Here is a 21,769-nt window from a genome sequence, read left to right on the forward strand (position 1 = left end):
TTGGCTCCGTACATACCCATGAAAAATTGCTACTAATGTTTCAGATTTATAAGACTCGTGATTACAGAACTACCTACGGATGACTGAAACATCAAATCAGACGATAGCAGTATATCAGAGAAACTATAGGGTTCGTTGATCCAAAGCTTGTTAATAGACATGTAGAAAAAAAAATCTACTGAAATTGTAAAAATCTCACCTAACCTCATTAGTAGTCAAAGTTTATCTTAATGTTCAGTATTCGAGTCGAAATATACCACTCAGTTCCAAATGGTACAAGTCTGGCAACTGAGACTTTTCAGCCTGTTTAGCACAAAGATACTAATATCTTTACCTTGGGGTCAAAACTCTAATATACTCAAGGATCGTAACATCATATTGAAGGGAATGAGAAATCGTAATTTCTTTCGCAGATTTTGTAATCAGTGGTATTTTCGTACCTAGTTTCCGTTAAAGCGAGGATATATAGTACCAATCCAATGTTTGATATGTTTCTTTGGTTATCTCTTTTATTACCGGAAGTGATCACACGTTTTGGTTCAGGATGAACCAATTCATCACATTCTACACAATACACATCACCTTATAAGGGCCCGCTGCGCTGAAGTCACACACGGGCCGCACTGTGCCAATAATGGCACACATGCCAGACCAGACGTGCCAGTAACGCCACCCCCGAGAAGGGGCTCTCGTTAACCCGAGCCCGCTAGAATCTTAACACGCACACATACACGCATTATCTTCTTCAATATTGGAGCCCCAATATAGCACATGTATCAGGATAAGACAACAAAGAAACAGAGGTAAATCCTTTCAAAATGCTCGTCATATCGAAAATTGTTATGTCAGGACAAAGTGTAGAAAGTTGTGTAAAATTATATGTACATTTCTTCCAAGCCCATGTTCTACTTGTGTTGCCCCTTCACTACATATTTATCGAATTTACTTTTTGTCAAATATAGGATTCTACTTATGTAATGCTGATTACTGCTCTCCGTCCGAAAATGAATACCAAGCACAAGATTATGAAACACGAGTGTTATACTGATGAAGCAATAGCAACCGCAATTATATTGGTCATTAAGCACACTTTTCAGGTCTTAAAGTTGGTGCATTTTCCTTGTCTATTATATTTCAGCCTACTATTTTATTAAGATGTAAAGATATCTCTTCAGACGAAGTCATTCGACAGACTACGAAAAAAGATAATGGTGTAGTGGTTTGTTATAGAACGAATCGAACTCAGTGTTATGGTAGTTGGAAGATATCCTCGTTAATTTTATGCGCGCCGATTTGTTTCAAACCGAGACAGTCCGCTGTCTGTACCTCTCTGTCTTTCTTTTTCTTGCTAGTTGTCATCTTTATTTACCCTCTTGGCTTAGTCTTCTACTACTACTACTACTACCTTTAATTATATTCTGCTGTGGAGAAATTTCTACCTTATTTGCAATGGGACTCTTAGGTGGACGTATATGTTGTGTAAACTGGGATGAATTAGTGCGTCCCAAGTAAACTTTAATTTCCTATCGTTCTCGTTGATTTAATGTCATCTGTATAACTAAATATTCATTATAGTCTCTATTAACGTTTTTTTTTATATCACCAACTCTATTCATAGGTTTTAGGATTTCAGTGACACCATCCACCAATTTAACTATTACCAGAGCTGCTGTCATTTACAAATAATTCTGTATTCGATCATTTTCGTTTACTAAGAAGTTGAATGCTATTAGTGTCGGCTATTCTATTTCCTATGATAATAGAATTATTTATAATTGGGTTATCATTAAGGGTCTAAATGTGATTATATTTAATGAATGTACAAAGTAGTGTGGCTAGAAAGTATACAAATCATCTGGGTGGACTCTAAACGAGTAAGGGATTCCATATTTCACAGTTAAAGCAGAATCGCCTTTTATCTGATTATTAATGTTTAACAATATTCAGTTTTACAGAAAGAGTGATCTTTCTCGCATAAATTCTCAAAACTTTAGTAAAACAATAATTTTATGTACCATCGAAACGATGGCAAGTATATTTCTTAAACATGCCTCTACTTTTCTTAAAAAGGTATTAATACTATTATGTAATCATTTCCTGTAAGAACTGAATTTTTTTTATTAAAATCAAATTTAACTAATTTTATATAGATGAATATTTGTTATACAAAAATCGAGACTAGTTTGAAATCTTTAGCTGTAATCTCCTTTTCAAAGTATCTTGACAAATTTACTAACTATAAGTGTTACCCATACCTTATCTGTGGAAGTACTGCGTTTTCTTTGTAAATTTATTTTGTCTAAAAACATGTATGGTGTACAAATATAAAAAAATCTCCCTGAGTATAGCACACAAAGTATACTTATTGCATCCAAAATGATTAATGGCACAAGGAAAGGAATAACACTAGGAGAGTACAAAAGAAAAATGAAGTGTGATGACAAAGTAGAGTGATTTTACAATAACCAAAAAACCGTTAATATCAAGCTGAGCACAGGCTCAACCACGAATGTAGGATTAGAAATTGATGACATTATACATTGTCATTAGCCTCTAAACTTATTTAAACACAAAACTACAAAAAAGTTTTTTTTACTTATTCGGGATGGAGCAATTCTTCACAGTTTGCACGACACACATATCCATTACACTACATTATAGGTACACATGAGCCTCCATCTCCCAATATTGGCACCCTGAGCACACACACACACACACACACACACACACACCCGACCTGTGTCAATAATGGCACACCTGTGAACGCGTGATACATCATTAGCCCTTACTCCATACCTTTGTTGATTATATCCTGCGTCATATCCTTCCATTTTTTTTTCTTTTTAGAAATGACACTATATCACGATGAACAGGTATAATGGAAATGACTCTGTATCAGATACATGGAGTTATGTAGTTTTCAGATCTAAGTCGCGGGTAATTATATAGAGAAATCAGAGGTCGTTTGAACTTTAATGAGGCGATACTGTCACCCAGTAATGGCTGGTCCAAGGTTATCGTACATAGGTTACTTGTGATTTTGATTCAGCTTCTTTTCTGTCTCTCGAAATCTTTATGGGATAAATGTTATTCAATCTTTGCTTTGAAGTGAACAAAATGGACTGTTTTACCTACATGCAATAACAACCTACTCTCTGTTGACCATTCACCAACTTATTCCATCTCCACACTCCTCCGTCACTCATAGTGTCTCTCTCTCTCTCTCTCTCTCTCTCTCTCTCTCTCTCTCTCTCTCTCTCTCTCTCTCTCTCTCTCTCTCTCCCGCGCCATCATCAGAGTTGTCTGCGTGCAGACAGCACCCTCCCAGGGAAACAACTACCCTACCATCTTACCCCCTCTGCGTCAGAATGCTGTTGACGGCAGGCGCCCAGGGAAGTACTATCAACCTAGTTGTCTCCTCCAGTGTAGTGAGGTATTTGAAATCAGAACTAATCCCCATTATGACGGATGCACGCCTCGTGACCCTCAAAAATTACGAGTTGAAAAATAATTGGCAGATTTAAAGACTAACAAGCATCATAGAGTCTACAACGAATATATATATATATATATATATATATATATATATATATATATATATATATATATATATATATATATATATATATGGAAAGTTGTGTGGGGCCTGGATGTGGAAAGGGAGCTGTGGTTTCGGGCATTATTGCATGACAGCTAGAGACTGAGTGTGAACGAATGAGGCCTTTGTTGTCTTTTCCTAGCGCTACCTTGCACACATGAGGGGGGAGGGGGATGGTATTCCATGTGTGGCGAGGTGGCGATGGGAATGAATAAAGGCAGACTGTGAATTGTGTGCATGGGTATATATGTATGTGTCTGTGTGTGTATATATATGTGTACATTGAGATGTATAGGTATGTATATTTGCGTGTGTGGACGTGTGTGTATGTACATGTGTATGGGGGTGGGTTGGGCCATTTCTTTCGTCTGTTTCCTTGCGCTACCTCGCAAACGCGGGAGACAGCGACAAAGCAAAATAAAAAAGAAATATTATATAATTATATATATATATATATATATATATATATATATATATATATATATGTGTGTGTGTGTGTGTGTGTGTGTGTGTGTAAAAAATTTTTACGAGCTACAGAAAGGATTTCTGTGCCGTAAACATGTGTGGGTTAGGCAACCACTAACAATGTCATTCGGGTTTGCTTGTCCGCTTCTCAGTGGATGAGATGGTCTTAATGTATTTCAGTCTCCATAATTTTCCTTTTTTCTTATTCAAAATTATACTGTAGGGCTATGAAAATACTTTCTTTCAACTCTGGTCCGTTGGTGTGGGGTGATTTTTTTTATTTTTCGTGTCCAACATTAATGCTTTAGAATTTTCTGCAAATATCCGTGGACGTTGGTACATTATAATTTCTCCCATTTTAACCCGCAAGGGAAGACCAAAAGCTTCCGTATTCTTTTCTTTCATATATTGCTGTTCATGGTCCTCTATTGGACTTGCCATAAATGTTGTTTCAAGTGAAGGGACTAAATTGCTGAACCAGTCCACTTTGGGTTGATCATACTTTGTAGGTATCTTTATATTACACTGAACATATTCTTGACGCAAAAAAAAGTTTGTTTCCCTCCTGTTTCTCGTGTGAATTACATATACCAACTTTTAGAGACTGTATTGCATAGTCTCCCTTCAAATTGGCAGTCATTGATTGATGTGTTTACACACCTCTACCAATGATTTCTGTAAGTCGGAATTATCATTAACCATTTGGTTGTCCATTATTGCATTTGTAGTAGGTTTCGCCACCATGTTGTACTCAATGACACTCAGGATATACGGTATTAATCAGAGAGCTTATTTTTGAGTAAAGCGATAGGATGATTACAAAATGCTATAAGCAAACACGACCTGGAACGGTAAGCCAGTATGTTTTCCCTGAATGGATGACCAACTACCAGAACAATAAACGAAAATTTATTCCAAAAAGAAAGATTATGTAAGGACTCGTCTGTAGCTGTATGATGACAGGGCTTGTCTTTTTTTTCTCACCTTTCAATCTTTATGTAACTACTTCTTTTCATATTGTTGTTTATATAACTACTTATCTTCATATTGTTGTTTTTGTATCGGTTACACATAAAAGAAAATAGTGAGACGCTATTGGCTGTGCTCTTCCTTGCATGAACGCACCTCTTTGTCAAGATAAGCCACAGGTTTATTCAGTTTTAAAACTCCACCTAACTTCTCTAAAGCTTCTAGTCATGTACAGCACATCTTTATGTGAGCTATTGCCTTTCCGGACTAACTCTGCAGTGTACCGTCTAGGAGTGACGTGCACCATATAGTAAAGGTAATTTAGTGCTATTTGTTGGTTTGGTAACTTCCTTTGTCTTTGGGCATGGTAAACTGAGCAGTCAAAGGTGAAGGTTTGATATCAGTTATAGCAAATATCAATCTGTAGAAATGTGTGCTTTTGTCTTAATAAGCCATATCTCGAATTAGCCTCTTCCGTTCCACTCCTACGAGATGTGCAGAGGCGGCGGCAGTAAAATACTTAATCATAATACAAATCAAGTAAGAACGTCAACACGTGTAGTACAAAATCGACTCCATCATTTCCTTTGACATTCTGTATATATGAGATAACAGGAAATAAAAACCTCATGTCAATTACTTTTTATTAATATGAAATATTTTCAGCCATCTGAAAATGCAGCTCAAATAAAAAAAGTGAAAATGGCTATTATAATGTTGAAATGTATGAGTGACAGGTGTGGAGATGAGATTAATATGATGCTATATAAACCAATTAAAGCTGCTTTCCAAGTATGCAAAGGCATGCGGACATCTGAACTTTTTCAAACTAATTTAAAAAAAAAACAAAAAAAAACTAGCAGCAACACCATACGAGACATAGTAGTTCCGTTGCACGTATACACATGCGCCTAAATCTAGGACTGCATTTCACCAATGTTTCAACCTTGGACCAGGAAAGATCACTAGACGACTTGTGGGGAAGCTGTCCGACAGGAATGACTGGAGAACAGTGGATATCTCGGTGTGATCAGTTTGAAATAATCCATTGGAGCAGGTACGAGATGCTTCTTCGCTGATGTGCGTTGAATACGATGAAAACTTTGTTGAAACCATTCATAAACTTTTAAGTTAATTTTCAAATTGTAGGAATAACTTTGTAAACTGCCGCTGCGTTTCTCTGCGATGAGTCCAAATAGGAAACATTTGAAGGATATTAGCTGCCCATCCGTGCACGTCGCTTGTGGGGTTATCAATTATTCTCAAAAGCCTATAAATGACTGATCCTCGCCGACCTTCTCCCTGTTCTAGAGTCACAAGCATTATTAGACTCTTTCCATTCTCTTGATCAACCAAGGGTAATGTCCAGGTTCGCTCCACCCAGTATCCATCATTATGGTCCAGGCTTGTTGCAATTAGTGTTAACAATCATGCCACATAATGAAGAACCTGGAAATGGTGAATATTAAAAAGTATGCTTTCTTAACTGAATTAAAGTCAACGATATCATGAAGGATATGATCAATCTACCATAGAGATTTGTTGCTGTTCCACGATGTCAATATAACTATTATAATAATATCAGAATAAATCGAGTAAATGAGGTCATGAATAAGCAATGATGATCCGATGAAGGTATGTACATTCAAATGAAGATCAGATAAGATTATATATACTCGTTAACGTAATAACACATACCCATTCTGAGCTGGAATGATGCAAATACCTTACATTGAGAGCTGATTTGTCTGGCCATTAGTGACAGGAAGTTTCATGACGGCCATCCAAAGCATGATTTTATCTGCAACACACTCGCTTGACCAACACAGTTTGCGTCTCCAATTCTTCTAGGGTTCTATATCAAATGCAACTAAGCTTGTGATCAAACGCAACTAAGCTTGTGATGAAGCTCGTAGTCAACAATCTTGGTGGCGATATAGCTTGGGATCCAACCACGTTCTGGTGACCAAAGCCACAATAACACTTGCACTGCAGAAGGGTATAACCCATACTCTTCATTCTCACGTGCGACATTGAAGACGACCTGCTTCACCCTTTTCGTACCTTCCACGACGGGACCGTACATTCTCACCCTCCCCTTGTATTGTAGTGACGGCCAAGCCCATCCTCAATCTTCTTCACATGACACAAGTGAATCTAAATGAATGCAAGTAACACCCCAACCACATGACAGTGTTTGGAGTAAATAATTTGTATAAAATTAGAAAGCAGCAGCATTTCCTGCCTTTGTGGATAATAACTCCCTTTGACATCACTACACTTACTTATCCACCAAGAAACTTATTACCTACAACCTTCACATTCAACATTCAGTCAATACCAGTGCCCATGAACATGTAGAGAAACTCTGAAAATAACATAGCCGTTAGGCAGACCATTTCTCACCCCGGTAAACGAAGTGTCCAGGTTCAACCTCTCCCTTTGATGGCAAAAAAGCCCGTGAAATCTCTTGTCCTCTCATCCTACTATTACCGTAGGGACGATCAAGCTCACTCTTCCTCATCAAAATGACAGCTAACGCAATCAGGCCCGTTTTCTTCCCGCAAAAGCCACCAACGACGAAGGCAAGCAACCCTATCTTGTCCCGGCAATGATGGTATTAACCAAGCTCATCTTCTTCATGTGAAGGCGACCAAGTGCATCCTCTTCATATGAAGGCGACCAAGCCCATCCTCTTCATGTGAAGGCGACCAAGCCTGTCCTCTTCATGTGAAGGTAATTAAGCCCATCCTCTTCATGTAAAGGTGACCAAGCCTGTCCTCTTCTTGTGAAGGTAACTAAGCCCAACCTCTTCACGTGAAGGTGACCAAGCCCGTCCTCTTCATGTGAAGGTAACTAAGCCCATCCTCTTCACACGAAGGTGACCAAGCCCATCCTCTTCACATGAAGACAACCAAGCTCATCCTTTTCATATGAAGGCGACCAAGCCCATCCAATTCACGTCAAGGCAACCAAGCCCATCCTCTTCACGTCAAGGTGACCAAGCCCATCCTCTTCACGTCAAGGCAACCAAGCCCATCCTCTTTACGTCAAGAGGACCAAGCCCATCCTCTTCATGTCAAGGGGACCAAGCCCATCCTCTTCATATCAAGGCGACCAAACCCATCCTCTAAATGTCAAGATGACCAAACCCATCTTCTTCACATCAAGGCAACCAAGCCCATCCCCTTCACGTGAAGGTGACCAAGCCCATCCTCTTGAAATGAAGGCGACCAAGCCCATCCTCTTCATGTGAAATCGACCAAACCCATCCTCTTCATGTGAAGGCAACCAAGCCCATCCTCTTCACGTGAAGGTGGCCTAGCCCATCCTCATCAAGTAAATGCTACTAAGCCCGTCCTCTTCATGTGAAGGCAACCAAGCCCATCCTCTTCACGTGAAGGTGGCCTAGCCCATCCTCATCAAGTGGATGCTACTAAGCCCATCCTCTTCATGTGAAGGCAACCAAGCCCATCCTCTTCAAGTGAAGGTGACCAAGCCCATCCTCTTCAAGTGAAGGCAACTAAGCCCATCCTCTTCACATGAAAGTGACCAAGCCCATACCCTGCACGTAAAGGCAACCAAGCCCATCCTTTTCATGTGAAGGCGACCAAACCCATCCTCCAATAGTCGGTGCGACCAAAGCCATCCTATAATAGTCAGTGCAACCAAACCCATCCTCTTCTCGTTAATGCATCTAAGCCCATCCTCTTCTAGTGACTGCACCCAAGCCCATTCTGTTTTTTCAGTTCAACCAACCAAGCCCATCTTCTAGTTAGAGAGACCCCACCCATCCTCTCTTAGCCAAGACAATCAAACTAATCTTCTTCAAGTGATACCAAACAAGCTGATTCCTACTCTGTAAAAGAGACCAAGCCCATCCTCTGCAAGCGAAAGCAGCCAAACCCATCATCTGCAAGTGTGAAGAGGACTAAGCCATCCTCAATGAAAGTGACCAAATTTATCCTGTTTACAAAATCAAGCCTTTCCTCACAATGTGAACACAACCACACCTATTCTCACATCCCTTTCCACAACGGCTATAATGATTACCCAAAATGGTGACGACTAAACTCATCTCATTGTAGAGGCAAAGGTGATCTGGCTTATCTATTCCCCTCAAGATGACAGTGATGATGTCCATCCTTTTACGAAGGTATAATCTTACCCATCTTCTCATTTAAAACAACCTTCACCCTTTCCATGATGCTGTCAACAACCACATCATTCTGCTTCCATCAAGGCTGAAAATAACCATGTCATTCACCTACAGTATTTTAATTTAAAGATTCCATTTCTGGCATTGCTATTAATTAAGGATGATATACATTCATAGCATTCCTTACCACTGTGGTCATAAGACAGAACTTAATAAACAAATATCACATAACCAAAGTTCATTATATATACAAATAGTGAATACATACTGCAGCTTTCCCACTCCATTCACTGCAAACCACTGCTAATGTCAAATCTCATTTCCTTATGATGATCCAGACCATTCCTAATTTTCCACAACCAAGATTATGTCCCTCTCCTCCTAAAATATGATTAAGCCCATCTTCTCCACTGACTTTGTGCCCATTCTCACATCCTTCACAATGCCTACAGTGTTCTTCATGAAGCTCAAAGTGTCAAAAGCTTAACCACCTGCTTCTACTACATCCAAGCCTCTCCTCCCATATTCAACAAACCTTCATTTTTCTCATTACTTCAAGGATATCTATTTAATTCCACAAAAACTTCAAAATGCTGTACTTCCTCAAAGTAGTCAGGGTAATATAACGTCCAGAGGTTTAATATTCTTCCTGCAAAATTAAGTGTATTAGATTTATTAAAAAAAAATATATATTTTTTGAACTTAAAATTTCAAATAAACATGACTGTTTACTTGCAAAAACTGAATCCTTTTCTTATCCCAATAAGCAACCAAAAACATAATGAAATTTCATTTAACTCTTAACAGTTGAACAACTTCCCATCAAATCTTACTCAGCTTTTAACATGCAACTAGTTGTTCATCGTGAGAAAAAAAGTTCGGTCACTAACCTCCAGTTCCTATCTGCAGTATGTTAGATTTATCTTGAATATCCATCCTGTTTATTGCCATGTAAATTTTACTTGGAGGAAAAGTCCCACCCTCTTTCCCACTCTTCTTGTAAGCCTTTTAGGATTACAAAAGAGTGACCAAAACTTGAATTAACCAGCCCAGATTCAAATGAACCTAGGCTAACTAATGCAAGCCAACAGTTCCTCCAAGTTTACAAGACATATCAGAAACATAGAAATATATGCAATTATATTTCAAGGACATTATTTATATATTCATATATATCAATGGTACAGTGTTTTGTTAAGCAAATATTCAAGAATAAATAGCCTGAAAAATACGGAGTTGTGAACTTTATACATTTAACTATTTCGCAAAAGAATTAATTTTCGCTGATCAACTATACTATTTCATGTATTTCATCCATTAAATTTCAAATCAATCAATATTTCAAAGATATATAACAATGAAAGTGATATTCCAAGTTACATGAATAATAATGCTGAATAGCAGATATTTCCAACATTATTGAGCTCACAATGTATTTTGGTTGTTAGGGAATTCATTATTCATTTATAAACGACATAACAGTAAAGCAGATATTCTAAGCAAAATTAAGATCGTCTGGCATTTTGATACGCATGGAATTAGTTATTCATTTACAAGAGCTAGTAGCAAATGCAATACATTTGTACGAAACTCATTCTCAACAAAGAAAGCTTGGTTGCAATATCATTCCAGTTAATAGCAACTCAAAACATTTTTACCACTCATGAGCCTTTTAAATCATATACCACTCAATAATTTTCAATTGTAATGCATTCAATCAGCCCAGTCACCAACAAGAAAGCTTGATCACAAAATAATTAATAGTTAAACTCCTTACACTTTTAACCCTTGAGAAAAAAAGTCACTACTTATATAAACCAATCTATTAAGTGAAGAAATCTATGAGCACTGTAAAATTTGTATCCAACTTATGCATTCATATGAAATTTGTGACCATGAAAGAAAGCTCGATATCACAAAACCAGTAATATCTACAAGCATTCCTATTTATTTCATCATCAACAAAGCAAGCTTGATAGTTGAAATGCATTAATACAGAGCTGACAGTAATACATTTAAACTGAAGCTTAATAGTTGAAACGCATTAATACAAAGCTGACTAATACATTTAAAATGAAATGCATTACCAAAAGTGAAAATTTGATTGCAAAACCATTAACATTCAAAGTTATCTCAATGACCTTTTACCCCTTACAATCCATCTTTGCAACTTACAACATTCCATTAACTGCAGTCTTTGTACTTGAAATGCACACATAAACCATAACCAATAAAGAAAGCCTGGTACAAATCAGTCATTAAGAGCCACTCATAATGCTTTCACCTGTTTAGAAGTTCTGCAGCAACTTTATGCAACACATTCTCTTTAACTTAATACTGTCATCAATTTAAATGTTTATCAATATAAATGTCAAAACCAAAAAATTTATTTAAAGCACATATTTCATCACTCTCAGAAGTATAAGTTTGTCAAGCACTAATATATGTCAAAATCAACAAGACAATCATAAAAGGTATGACCATTACAGCACGAAGAAATTGAAATTCTGTATAAGATCTAGCCTTAACCCACTCAGGATATCATTCAAAAAGACAATTCCAGCACGACAGCAAACACACAACAGCATCAAAGCATGTTCAGGATTTAGCAATAAAGTTACAGTTATTCAAGCAACAAACCATAACACCTTAACTTTCTCTGAAAATTATGCATTCCACGAACGCATGTAATGGCAATTTACAAACCTTAACTGTGTTATTGGTAACATTCACACAAACTGGCAACTATTCAGAGGTTTCTATACCATGAGTGTTTAAATTGTACAATCATTGAACTAAATATACTAGCACAAAGTGAACTTCAAAAAAGAAAAGCCATACAAGCATACAGTACCAATAAAAGTACAACTGGTGTTAGGGGCATTCCAGGACATACACTAGTACTCTTTACCCATTTCCTTCTTAACATTCATGGCAACTTGAATCATGCAACCCTACATTACTGGATTTTCTTCCTGTTATTGGAGGGAGTCATCATCTCTGCATGAGGGATTTAAAATCATGATTGGCTCTTATGGTAAACATTACACTGCCATCTTGGGTACATTAAAAAATTCTTAAGGTGAATGTTCAACACACGGATTCCATGAGAATGATATTACAAGGTGACCATCTATTGATTTATTTTATTCTATTTTACTTTGTCGCTGTCTCCTGCATTAGCGAGGTAGCGCAAGGAAACAGACGAAAGAATGGCCCAACCCACCCACTTACACATGTATATACATACATGTCCACACACGCAAATATATATACCTATACATCTCAATGTATACATACATACACGCACACAGACATATACATATATACACATGTACATAATTCATACTGTCTGTCTATTCATTCCCATCGCCACCCCGCCACACATGAAATAACAACCCCCTTCCCTCGCATGTGCGCGAGGTAGCGCTAGGAAAAGACAACAAAGGCCACATTTGTTCACACTCAGTCTCTAGCTATCATGTATAATGCACCAAAACAACACTCCCTTTCCACATCTAGGCCCCACAGAACTTTCCATGGTTTACCCCAGACGCTTTACATGCCCTGGTTCAATCCATTGACAGCACATCGACCCCGGTATACCACATCATTCCAATTCACTCTATTCCTTGCACGCCTTTCACCCTCCTGCATGTTCAGGCCCCGATCACTGAAAATCTTTTTCACTTCATCTTTCCACCTCCAATTTGGTCTCCCAGTTCTTGTTCCCTCCACCTCTGACACATATATCCTCTTGGTCATACTTTTCTCACTCATTCTCTCCATGTGACCAAACCATTTCAAAACACCCTCTTCTGCTCTCTCAACCACACTCTTTTTATTACCACACATCTCTCTTACCCTATTATTACTTACTCGATCAAACCACCTCACACCACCTATTGCCCTCAAACATCTCATTTCCCGCACATCCACCCTCCTTCGCACAACTCTATTGCCCACGCCTTGCAACCATATAACATTGCTGGAACACTATTCCTTCAGACATACCCATTTTTGCTTTCCGAGATAATGTTCTCAACTTCCGCACATTCTTCAACGCTCCCAGAACTTTCGCCCCCTCTACCACCCTATGATTCACTTCCGCTTCCATGGTTCCATCCGCTGCCAAGTCCTCTCCCAGATATCTAAAACACTTCACTTCCTCCAGGTTTTCTCCATTCTAACTTACTTCCCAATTGACTTGTCCCTCAACCCTACTGTATCTAATAACCTTGCTCTTATTCACATTTACTCTCAGCTTTCTTCTTTCACACACTTTACCAAACTCAGTCACCAGCTTCTGCAGTTTCTCACATGGATCATCTATTGATGAAACTGCTTTTTAAAATTTAATAATGTTTTAGTCTAGCACGATAATCATGAAAATCAATAAAAACGGATTTAAAAGTAATATAAGATCAGTACAGAATTGGCAGTATGTAAGAGGTCAGAAATCAGTGAAAGATTCACTATGAATTGCATTATGTCAACCTGGAAGGTATGAAACTATGTCAATTTTCAAAATCAATCTTATATGTAGAAAGAAAATCCCTCAAGACATTTGATAGTTTTTTCATAAAAAAATAATTAATTGGGTTGAAAAGGTGATGGCTTTCATGTTTACTGGGTACAAAAATTTAATATCAGACAGTTATTATGTAAAACCTTAAATAAAACTGTGATATCTGATCATTCATTTAAATAAAGGGAGGAAAGTTGTAGAAACAAAAATGGCATATAGCTCTGCATGTATCACTTTCTAGTAGCTTGAATAAAAGAATGATTAACTATGGAAAACAGGACTTTATACCAATATGACTGCAAAATGCAAGTTTTGAAATCAAACAAGGTGGTTTAGACACAAATCTTGATATGTACTACTAGCCAAGCTACCTGAAAAACTTGTTTTGAAAAATGAAGAAATTTACAATTAGGAAAAAATTAAAAATCTTCTCTAAACTCCACTATAATTTGATTGTAAATGTAAGCTGCTGAATTGTCAAACAAAATATTTTATGTATATATACAGCAATGCCAAGTATTTAGCAGTTTGTCAATCAACAGTGTTAGCTCCTCCATCTTCAGGAATTAGAAGACATGGGTATGCTGTAGTCTATTCATCTGTGATGAAATACAATCTCTAACGAAAGAACTTGCTTAGTTTCTCCCTTCCCTATTCTATCTTACCTACACCTTTTCTTAGGCTTTTACTTCTCATATGCCCTGTTGCAATACTTTCTCCAGAATACAGTTATCATAAAATTTATACGTGAAACTAAGTATTAATAATCAAAGGACAGTTAAAAAAAAATGCAAAACATTTACATTCCTCCTTGAAGTAAAAGTTTGTTAAGCAAAGTGCCACCATTTAAAAGATAATCATGTGTAAGGTTGGAACATTAGTGCAGGAAAAATTGCAGTATTATATGGTGGATAATCCAATCTAAACCATTAAGTCATTCACAGATATTTTTACAGCATCACAGCAACATGTACACAACAGCATTACAGCATGTCCAACAACCAGCACAGTTAAGTTATATGTGGAGGTGATTTCAAGCAAAAAACCATACTGCTACCAGATTCTGAGTGCACGAAATTACCATTTTAAAAACACACTTCACAGCAGTTCCAAAATTCCCAGATTGTTAACAATTTTGGCATAAAATTACAAATGTTCACAGTCCCATACACCAAGTATGTTCAAGATATATAATTATCATACTTTGCATACAGATAAATCCAAACTACAGAAAAATATAAAATTTAATTAAAAAACAGTGCTACAGGCATGCCAGGAAATACTCTCAAAATCCAACCCGATGTGCACTATCAGCCAAGCTCCCTCACAAACTCAAACTAACATTTAGAGAAATCTATTCCCAATGGAAAAATTATTAATGAGATCTTGCACCTTAAGCTTAAACCATTGGTACATCCAGATTTCTGAACCACAAAATACAACACTTTTCACATGAGTATTTCATTGCCCAATACTGGTTTCTCGATTGTCAGTAATGGCTCTTCAACACTTTCAACAAGAGCTTGCTGTAAATTCATCTTGTATCTAATATGCAACTAGTGAAATTGCTTACTTCCCCCTCCCTTATCCTGTCATCATGAAGATAACTGTTTTGGCACTTCTGTTCCTACTTTCACAGCAGGGTCAGTTACCAGGAACCTTTTTATCCATCTTATTTTACATCATTTCCCACAATATATTCAGATCAGCAATTGCAATTGCATCAAGCTTAAAATTAACTTATTCAAGACACTCCATTTTAAAGTTGATTAAGAATTCATGAGTTGAATTTTTCTACATGAACTATATTCATTCATATCTCACCTGCAAAAGTTATAAACTTTTGTATACTAAAATAACTATTAGCTTTAACCCTCCACATGCCATATCCCACTGCATGAGGTGACATGATCGTGCAAAAAATTTGAATTGTACAAAAGAAAAACCCTAATTGGATTATCATCCGGCAAGAGAAGTCGGATTCTGGTAAATCTAGTAATCTCAAGATTTTATGCTTTATTCTCCAGTCCTGTGTGACCTGATCATCGGTTCTGTGACTGGACTCTGTTTATGATATGACCCTTGATTCTGGGAAATCTAGTAATCTCAAGATTTTACGCTTTATTCTCCAGTCCTGTGTGACCTGATTGTCAGTTCTGTGACTAGACTCTGTTTATGATATGACCCTTCCTAATTCTAACTGCTTGACACTGTGAATCCCAAGTTACATTATATTTCATGTAAGACATTACAGTCCCTAAATCCTACAGCATATGAGCAATTACTTGAAGTCTAAAGAGGACTAATGTCGTTTTTGTTAACTTTGTAAACATGCTTTGCACAACTACAGGAAAAGCAACCTTTACCATAACCTGCACACAGTGCAGTGATGCTTTCTACTGTGGAGTTCAAACAATCCCACAACAAGAAACATCAGCGTTCACAAGATGAGAAAACAAAGCTATCATGTGTAGGTTAATAGAAAATAGAATTAGAGTTCCCCAACCAACCCATCTCATACAGTTCTATGACTCAGCCTCTACACAATAAAATCAAATTTTGCAGTGCTAACAAACTATACATAACAACAGGAATTCCAAAACATGAAGTTATTTACTAATGATAAAAAAAGCTTTAGTGATGGCATCAATTTTCAATAGGCTGTTTCCCAGGACTGCAAGAACAAAGCTCATTTGACAAAGAGGGTTAAAGTAAATACCATAATGGATGTTATCTACCAACCATAAGGGATGCTATAGAACAAAGATACAGGCAGAGACATACAATTACCACATACAGAAAAGTCAATGAACTATTGCATTGTGGTTTGTAGTGCCTGATGCAGCAGAGACCACATGTTAATAACAAATAATCTAACGAAATGATAATCACCCCTCCCATCCCTAGGTGTGTGAAAAAAGTGATGCACGTCCCAAGAGGTTTATAAAAATTACAACGTGTTGATAACTAAGCAAAATTACATGAACATACACAAAACTTACAGTAAACTTACAGAGAGAAATGGACTTCATGAAGCACTCAACTGCAGATCAGATCGTGTAGCCTCAAGAATATATTCACAGTAAAAAGATGCATTCTGTTGACCGTCTCTGTTCAAAGAGTCCACTCATAATTACTTTTCCCCTTCCCAGCCCCATTTCTTATTTAATTATATATATATATATATATATATATATATATATATATATATATATATATATATATATATATATATATATGTTTGAAGGAATAATGGTTCCAACAATGTTGTATGGTTGCGAGTGGTGGGCTATGGATAGAGTTGTGCGCAGGAGGATGGATGTGCTGGAAATGAGATGTTTGAGGACAATGTGTGGTGTGAGGTGGTTTGATCGAGTAAGTAACGTAAGGGTAAGAGAGATGTGTGGAAATAAAAAGAGCGTGGTTGAGAGAGCAGAAGAGGGTGTTTTGAAATGGTTTGGGCACATGGAGAGAATGAGTGAGGAAAGATTGACCAAGAGGATATATGTGTCGGAGGTGGAGGGAACGAGGAGAAGTGGGAGACCAAATTGGAGGTGGAAAGATGGAGTGAAAAAGATTTTGTGTGATCGGGGCCTGAACATGCAGGAGGGTGAAAGGAGGGCAAGGAATAGAGTGAGTTGGATTGATGTGGTATACCGGGGTTGATGTGCTGTCAGTGGATTGAATCAGGGCATGTGAAGCGTCTGGGGTGGGCCATGGAAAGCTGTGTAGGTATGTATATTTGCGTGTGTGGACGTATGTATATACATGTGTTTGGGGGTGGGTTGGGCCATTTCTTTTGTCTGTTTCCTTGTGCTACCTCGCAAACGCGGGAGACAGCGACAAAGCAAAAAAAAAAATATATATATATATATATATATATATATATATATATATATATTTTTTTTTGCTTTGCTTTGTCGCTGTCTCCCGCGTTAGCGAGGCAGCACAAGGAAACAGACGAAAGAATGGCCCAACCCGCCCACGTACACATGTATGTCCACCCATGCACAATATACATACCTATACATCTCAATGTACACATATATATACACACACAGACATATACATATATACACATGTACATAATTCATACTGTCTGCCTTTATTTGTTCCCATCGCCACCTCGCCACACATGGAATAACAACCCCCTCCCCCCTCATGTGTGCGATGTAGCGCTAGGAAAAAGACCAAAAGCCCCATTCGTTCACACTCAGTCTCTAGCTGTCATGTAATAATGCACCGAAACCACAGCTCCCTTTCCACATCCAGGCCCCAAACACTTTGCATGGTTTACCCCAGACGCTTCACATGCCCTGGTTCAATCCATTGACAGCACGTCGACCCCGGTATACCACATCGTTCCAGTTCACTCTATTCCTTGCACGCCTTTCACCCTCCTGCATGTTCAGGCCCCGATCACACAAAATCTTTTTCACTCCAACTTTCCACCGCCAATTTGGTCTCCCACTTCTCCTTGTTCCCTCCACCTCTGACACATATATCCTCTTGGTCAATCTTTCCCCACTCATTCTCTCCATGTGACAAAACCATTTCAAAACACCCTCTTCTGCTCTCTCAACCACACTCTTTTTATTTCCACACATCTCTCTCACCCTTACATTACTTACTCGATCAAACCACGTCACACTACATATTGTCCTCAAACATCTCATTTCCAGCACATCCACCCTCCTGCGCACAACTCTATCCATAGCCCACGCCTCGCAACCATACAACATTGTTGGAACCACTATTCCTTCAAACATACCCATTTTTGCTTTCCGAGATAATGTTCTCGACTTCCAAACATTCTTCAAGGCTCCCAGAATTTTCGCCCCCTCCCCCACCCTATGATTCACTTCCGCTTCCATGGTTCCATCCGCTGCCAGATCCACTCCCAGATATCTAAAACACTTCACTTCCTCCAGCTTTTCTCCATTCAAACTTACCTCCCAATTGACTTGACCCTCAACCCTACTGTACCTAATAACCTTGCTCTTATTCACATTTACTCTTAACTTTCTTCTTTCACACACTTTACCAAACTCAGTCACCAGCTTCTGCAGTTTCTCACATGAATCAGCCACCAGCGCTGTATCATCAGCGAACAACAACTGACTCACTTCCCAAGCTCTCTCATCCACAACAGACTGCATACTTTCCCCTCTTTCCAAAACTCTTGCATTCACCTCCCTAACAACCCCATCCATAAACAAATAAAACAACCATGGAGACATCACACACCCCTGCCGCAAACCTACATTCACTGAGAACCAATCACTTTCCTCTCTTCCTACACGTACACATGCCTTACATCCTCGATAAAAACTTTTCACTGCTTCTAACAACTTGCCTCCCACACCATATATTCTTAATACCTTCCACAGAGCATCTCTATCAACTCTATCATATGCCTTCTCCAGATCCATAAATGCTACATACAAATCCATTTGTTTTTCTAAGTATTTCTCGCATATATTCTTCAAAGCAAACACCTGATCCACACATCCTCTACCACTTCTGAAACCACACTGCTCTTCCCCAATCTGAATGTATATATATATATATATATATATATATATATATATATATATATATATATATTATATTTTTTATTTTTTTTATTATACTTTGTCGCTGTCTCCCGCGTTTGCGAGGTAGCGCAAGGAAACAGACGAAAGAAATGGCCCAACCCCCCCCCCCCATACACATGTATATACATACGTCCACACACGCAAATATACATACCTACACAGCTTTCCATGGTTTACCCCATACGCTTCACATGCCTTGATTCAATCCACTGACAGCACGTCAACCCCGGTATACCACATCGCTCCAATTCACTCTATTCCTTGCCCTCCTTTCACCCTCCTGCATGTTCAGGCCCCGATCACACAAAATCTTTTTCACTCCATCTTTCCACCTCCAATTTGGTCTCCCTCTTCTCCTCGTTCCCTCCACCTCCGACACATATATCCTCTTGGTCAATCTTTCCTCACTCATTCTCTCCATGTGCCCAAACCACTTCAAAACACCCTCTTCTGCTCTCTCAACCACGCTCTTTTTATTTCCACACATCTCTCTTACCCTTACGTTACTCACTCGATCAAACCACCTCACACCACACATTGTCCTCAAACTTCTCATTTCCAGCACATCCATCCTGCTGCGCACAACTCTATCCATAGCCCACGCCTCGCAATCATACAACATTGTTGGAACCACTATTCCTTCAAACATACCCATTTTTGCTTTCCGAGATAATGTTCTCGACTTCCACACATTCTTCAAGGCCCCCAGAATTTTCGCCCCCTCCCCCACCCTATGATCCACTTCCGTTTCCATGTTTCCATCCGCTGCCAGATCCACTCCCAGATATCTAAAACACTTCACTTCCTCCAGTTTTTCTCCATTCAAACTCACCTCCCAATTGACTTGACCCTCAACCCTACTGTACCTAATAACCTTGCTCTTATTCACATTTACTCTTAACTTTCTTCTTCCACACACTTTACCAAACTCAGTCACCAGCTTCTGCAGTTTCTCACATGAATCAGCCACCAGCGCTGTATCATCAGCGAACAACAACTGACTCACTTCCCAAGCTCTCTCATCCCCAACAGACTTCATACTTGCCCCTCTTTCCAAGACTCTTGCATTTACCTCCCTAACAACCCCATCCATAAACAAATTAAACAACCATGGAGACATCACACACCCCTGCCGCAAACCTACATTCACTGAGAACCAATCACTTTCCTCTCTTCCTACACGTACACATGCCTTACATCCTCGATAAAAACTTTTCACTGCTTCTAACAACTTTCCTCCTACACCATATATTCTTAATACCTTCCACAGAGCATCTCTATCAACTCTATCATATGCCTTCTCCAGATCCATAAATGCTACATACAAATCCATTTGCTTTTCTAAGTATTTCTCACATACATTCTTCAAAGCAAACACCTGATCCACACATCCTCTACCACTTCTGAAACCACACTGCTCTTCCCCAATCTGATGCTCTGTACATGCCTTCACCCTCTCAATCAATACCCTCCCATATAATTTACCAGGAATACTCAACAAACTTATACCTCTGTAATTTGAGCACTCACTCTTATCCCCTTTGCCTTTGTACAATGGCACTATGCACGCATTCCGCCAATCCTCAGGCACCTCACCATGAGTCATACATACATTAAATAACCTTACCAACCAGTCAACAATACAGTCACCCCCTTTTTTAATAATTTCCACTGCAATACCATCCAAACCTGCTGCCTTGCCGGCTTTCATCTTCCGCAAAGCTTTCACTACCTCTTCTCTGTTTACCAAATCATTTTCCCTAACCCTCTCACTTTGCACACCACCTCGACCAAAACACCCTATATCTGCCACTCTATCATCAAACACATTCAACAAACCTTCAAAATACTCACTCCATCTCCTTCTCACGTCACCACTACTTGTTATCACCTCCCCATTTGCGCCCTTCACTGAAGTTCCCATTTGCTCCCTTGTCTTACGCACTTTATTTACCTCCTTCCAGAACATCTTTTTATTCTCCCTAAAATTTAATGATACTCTCTCACCCCAACTCTCATTTGCCCTTTTTTTCACCTCTTGCACAGAGTACAGAATGGAAAAAGGTGAGAGCAATGGAAGTAAGGGGAGTGGGGGAGGAATGGGATGTATTTAGGGAATCAGTGATGGATTGCGCAAAAGATGCTTGTGGCATGAGAAGAGTGGGAGGTGGGTTGATTAGAAAGGGTAGTGAGTGGTGGGATGAAGAAGTAAGAGTATTAGTGAAAGAGAAGAGAGAGGCATTTGGACGATTTTTGCAGGGAAAAAATGCAATTGAGTGGGAGATGTATAAAAGAAAGAGACAGGAGGTCAAGATATATATATATATATATATATATATATATATATATATATATATATATATATATATATATATATATATATATTCCATGGTTTACCCCAGACGCTTCACATGCCTTGATTCAATCCACTGACAGCACGTCAACCCCGGTAT

The 21,769-nt window shown here is 38.5% G+C and overlaps 1 long non-coding RNA gene across 1 annotated transcript; it reads right to left on the reverse strand.

Moving 5' to 3' along the window:
* Positions 1–5,662: 5,662 nt before the first annotated feature.
* On the reverse strand, positions 5,663–17,509 carry LOC139753609 (uncharacterized). Its single transcript, XR_011713738.1, has 2 exons — positions 10,082–17,509; positions 5,663–9,840 (listed from the first exon to the last, which is right to left on the reverse strand). It is a non-coding gene; the product is annotated as an uncharacterized lncRNA (long non-coding RNA).
* Positions 17,510–21,769: the final 4,260 nt, after the last annotated feature.

The sequence above is a fragment of the Panulirus ornatus genome, chromosome 2, assembly GCF_036320965.1.
Source record: "Panulirus ornatus isolate Po-2019 chromosome 2, ASM3632096v1, whole genome shotgun sequence".
In the NCBI taxonomy this organism is placed as follows: domain Eukaryota; kingdom Metazoa; phylum Arthropoda; class Malacostraca; order Decapoda; family Palinuridae; genus Panulirus; species Panulirus ornatus.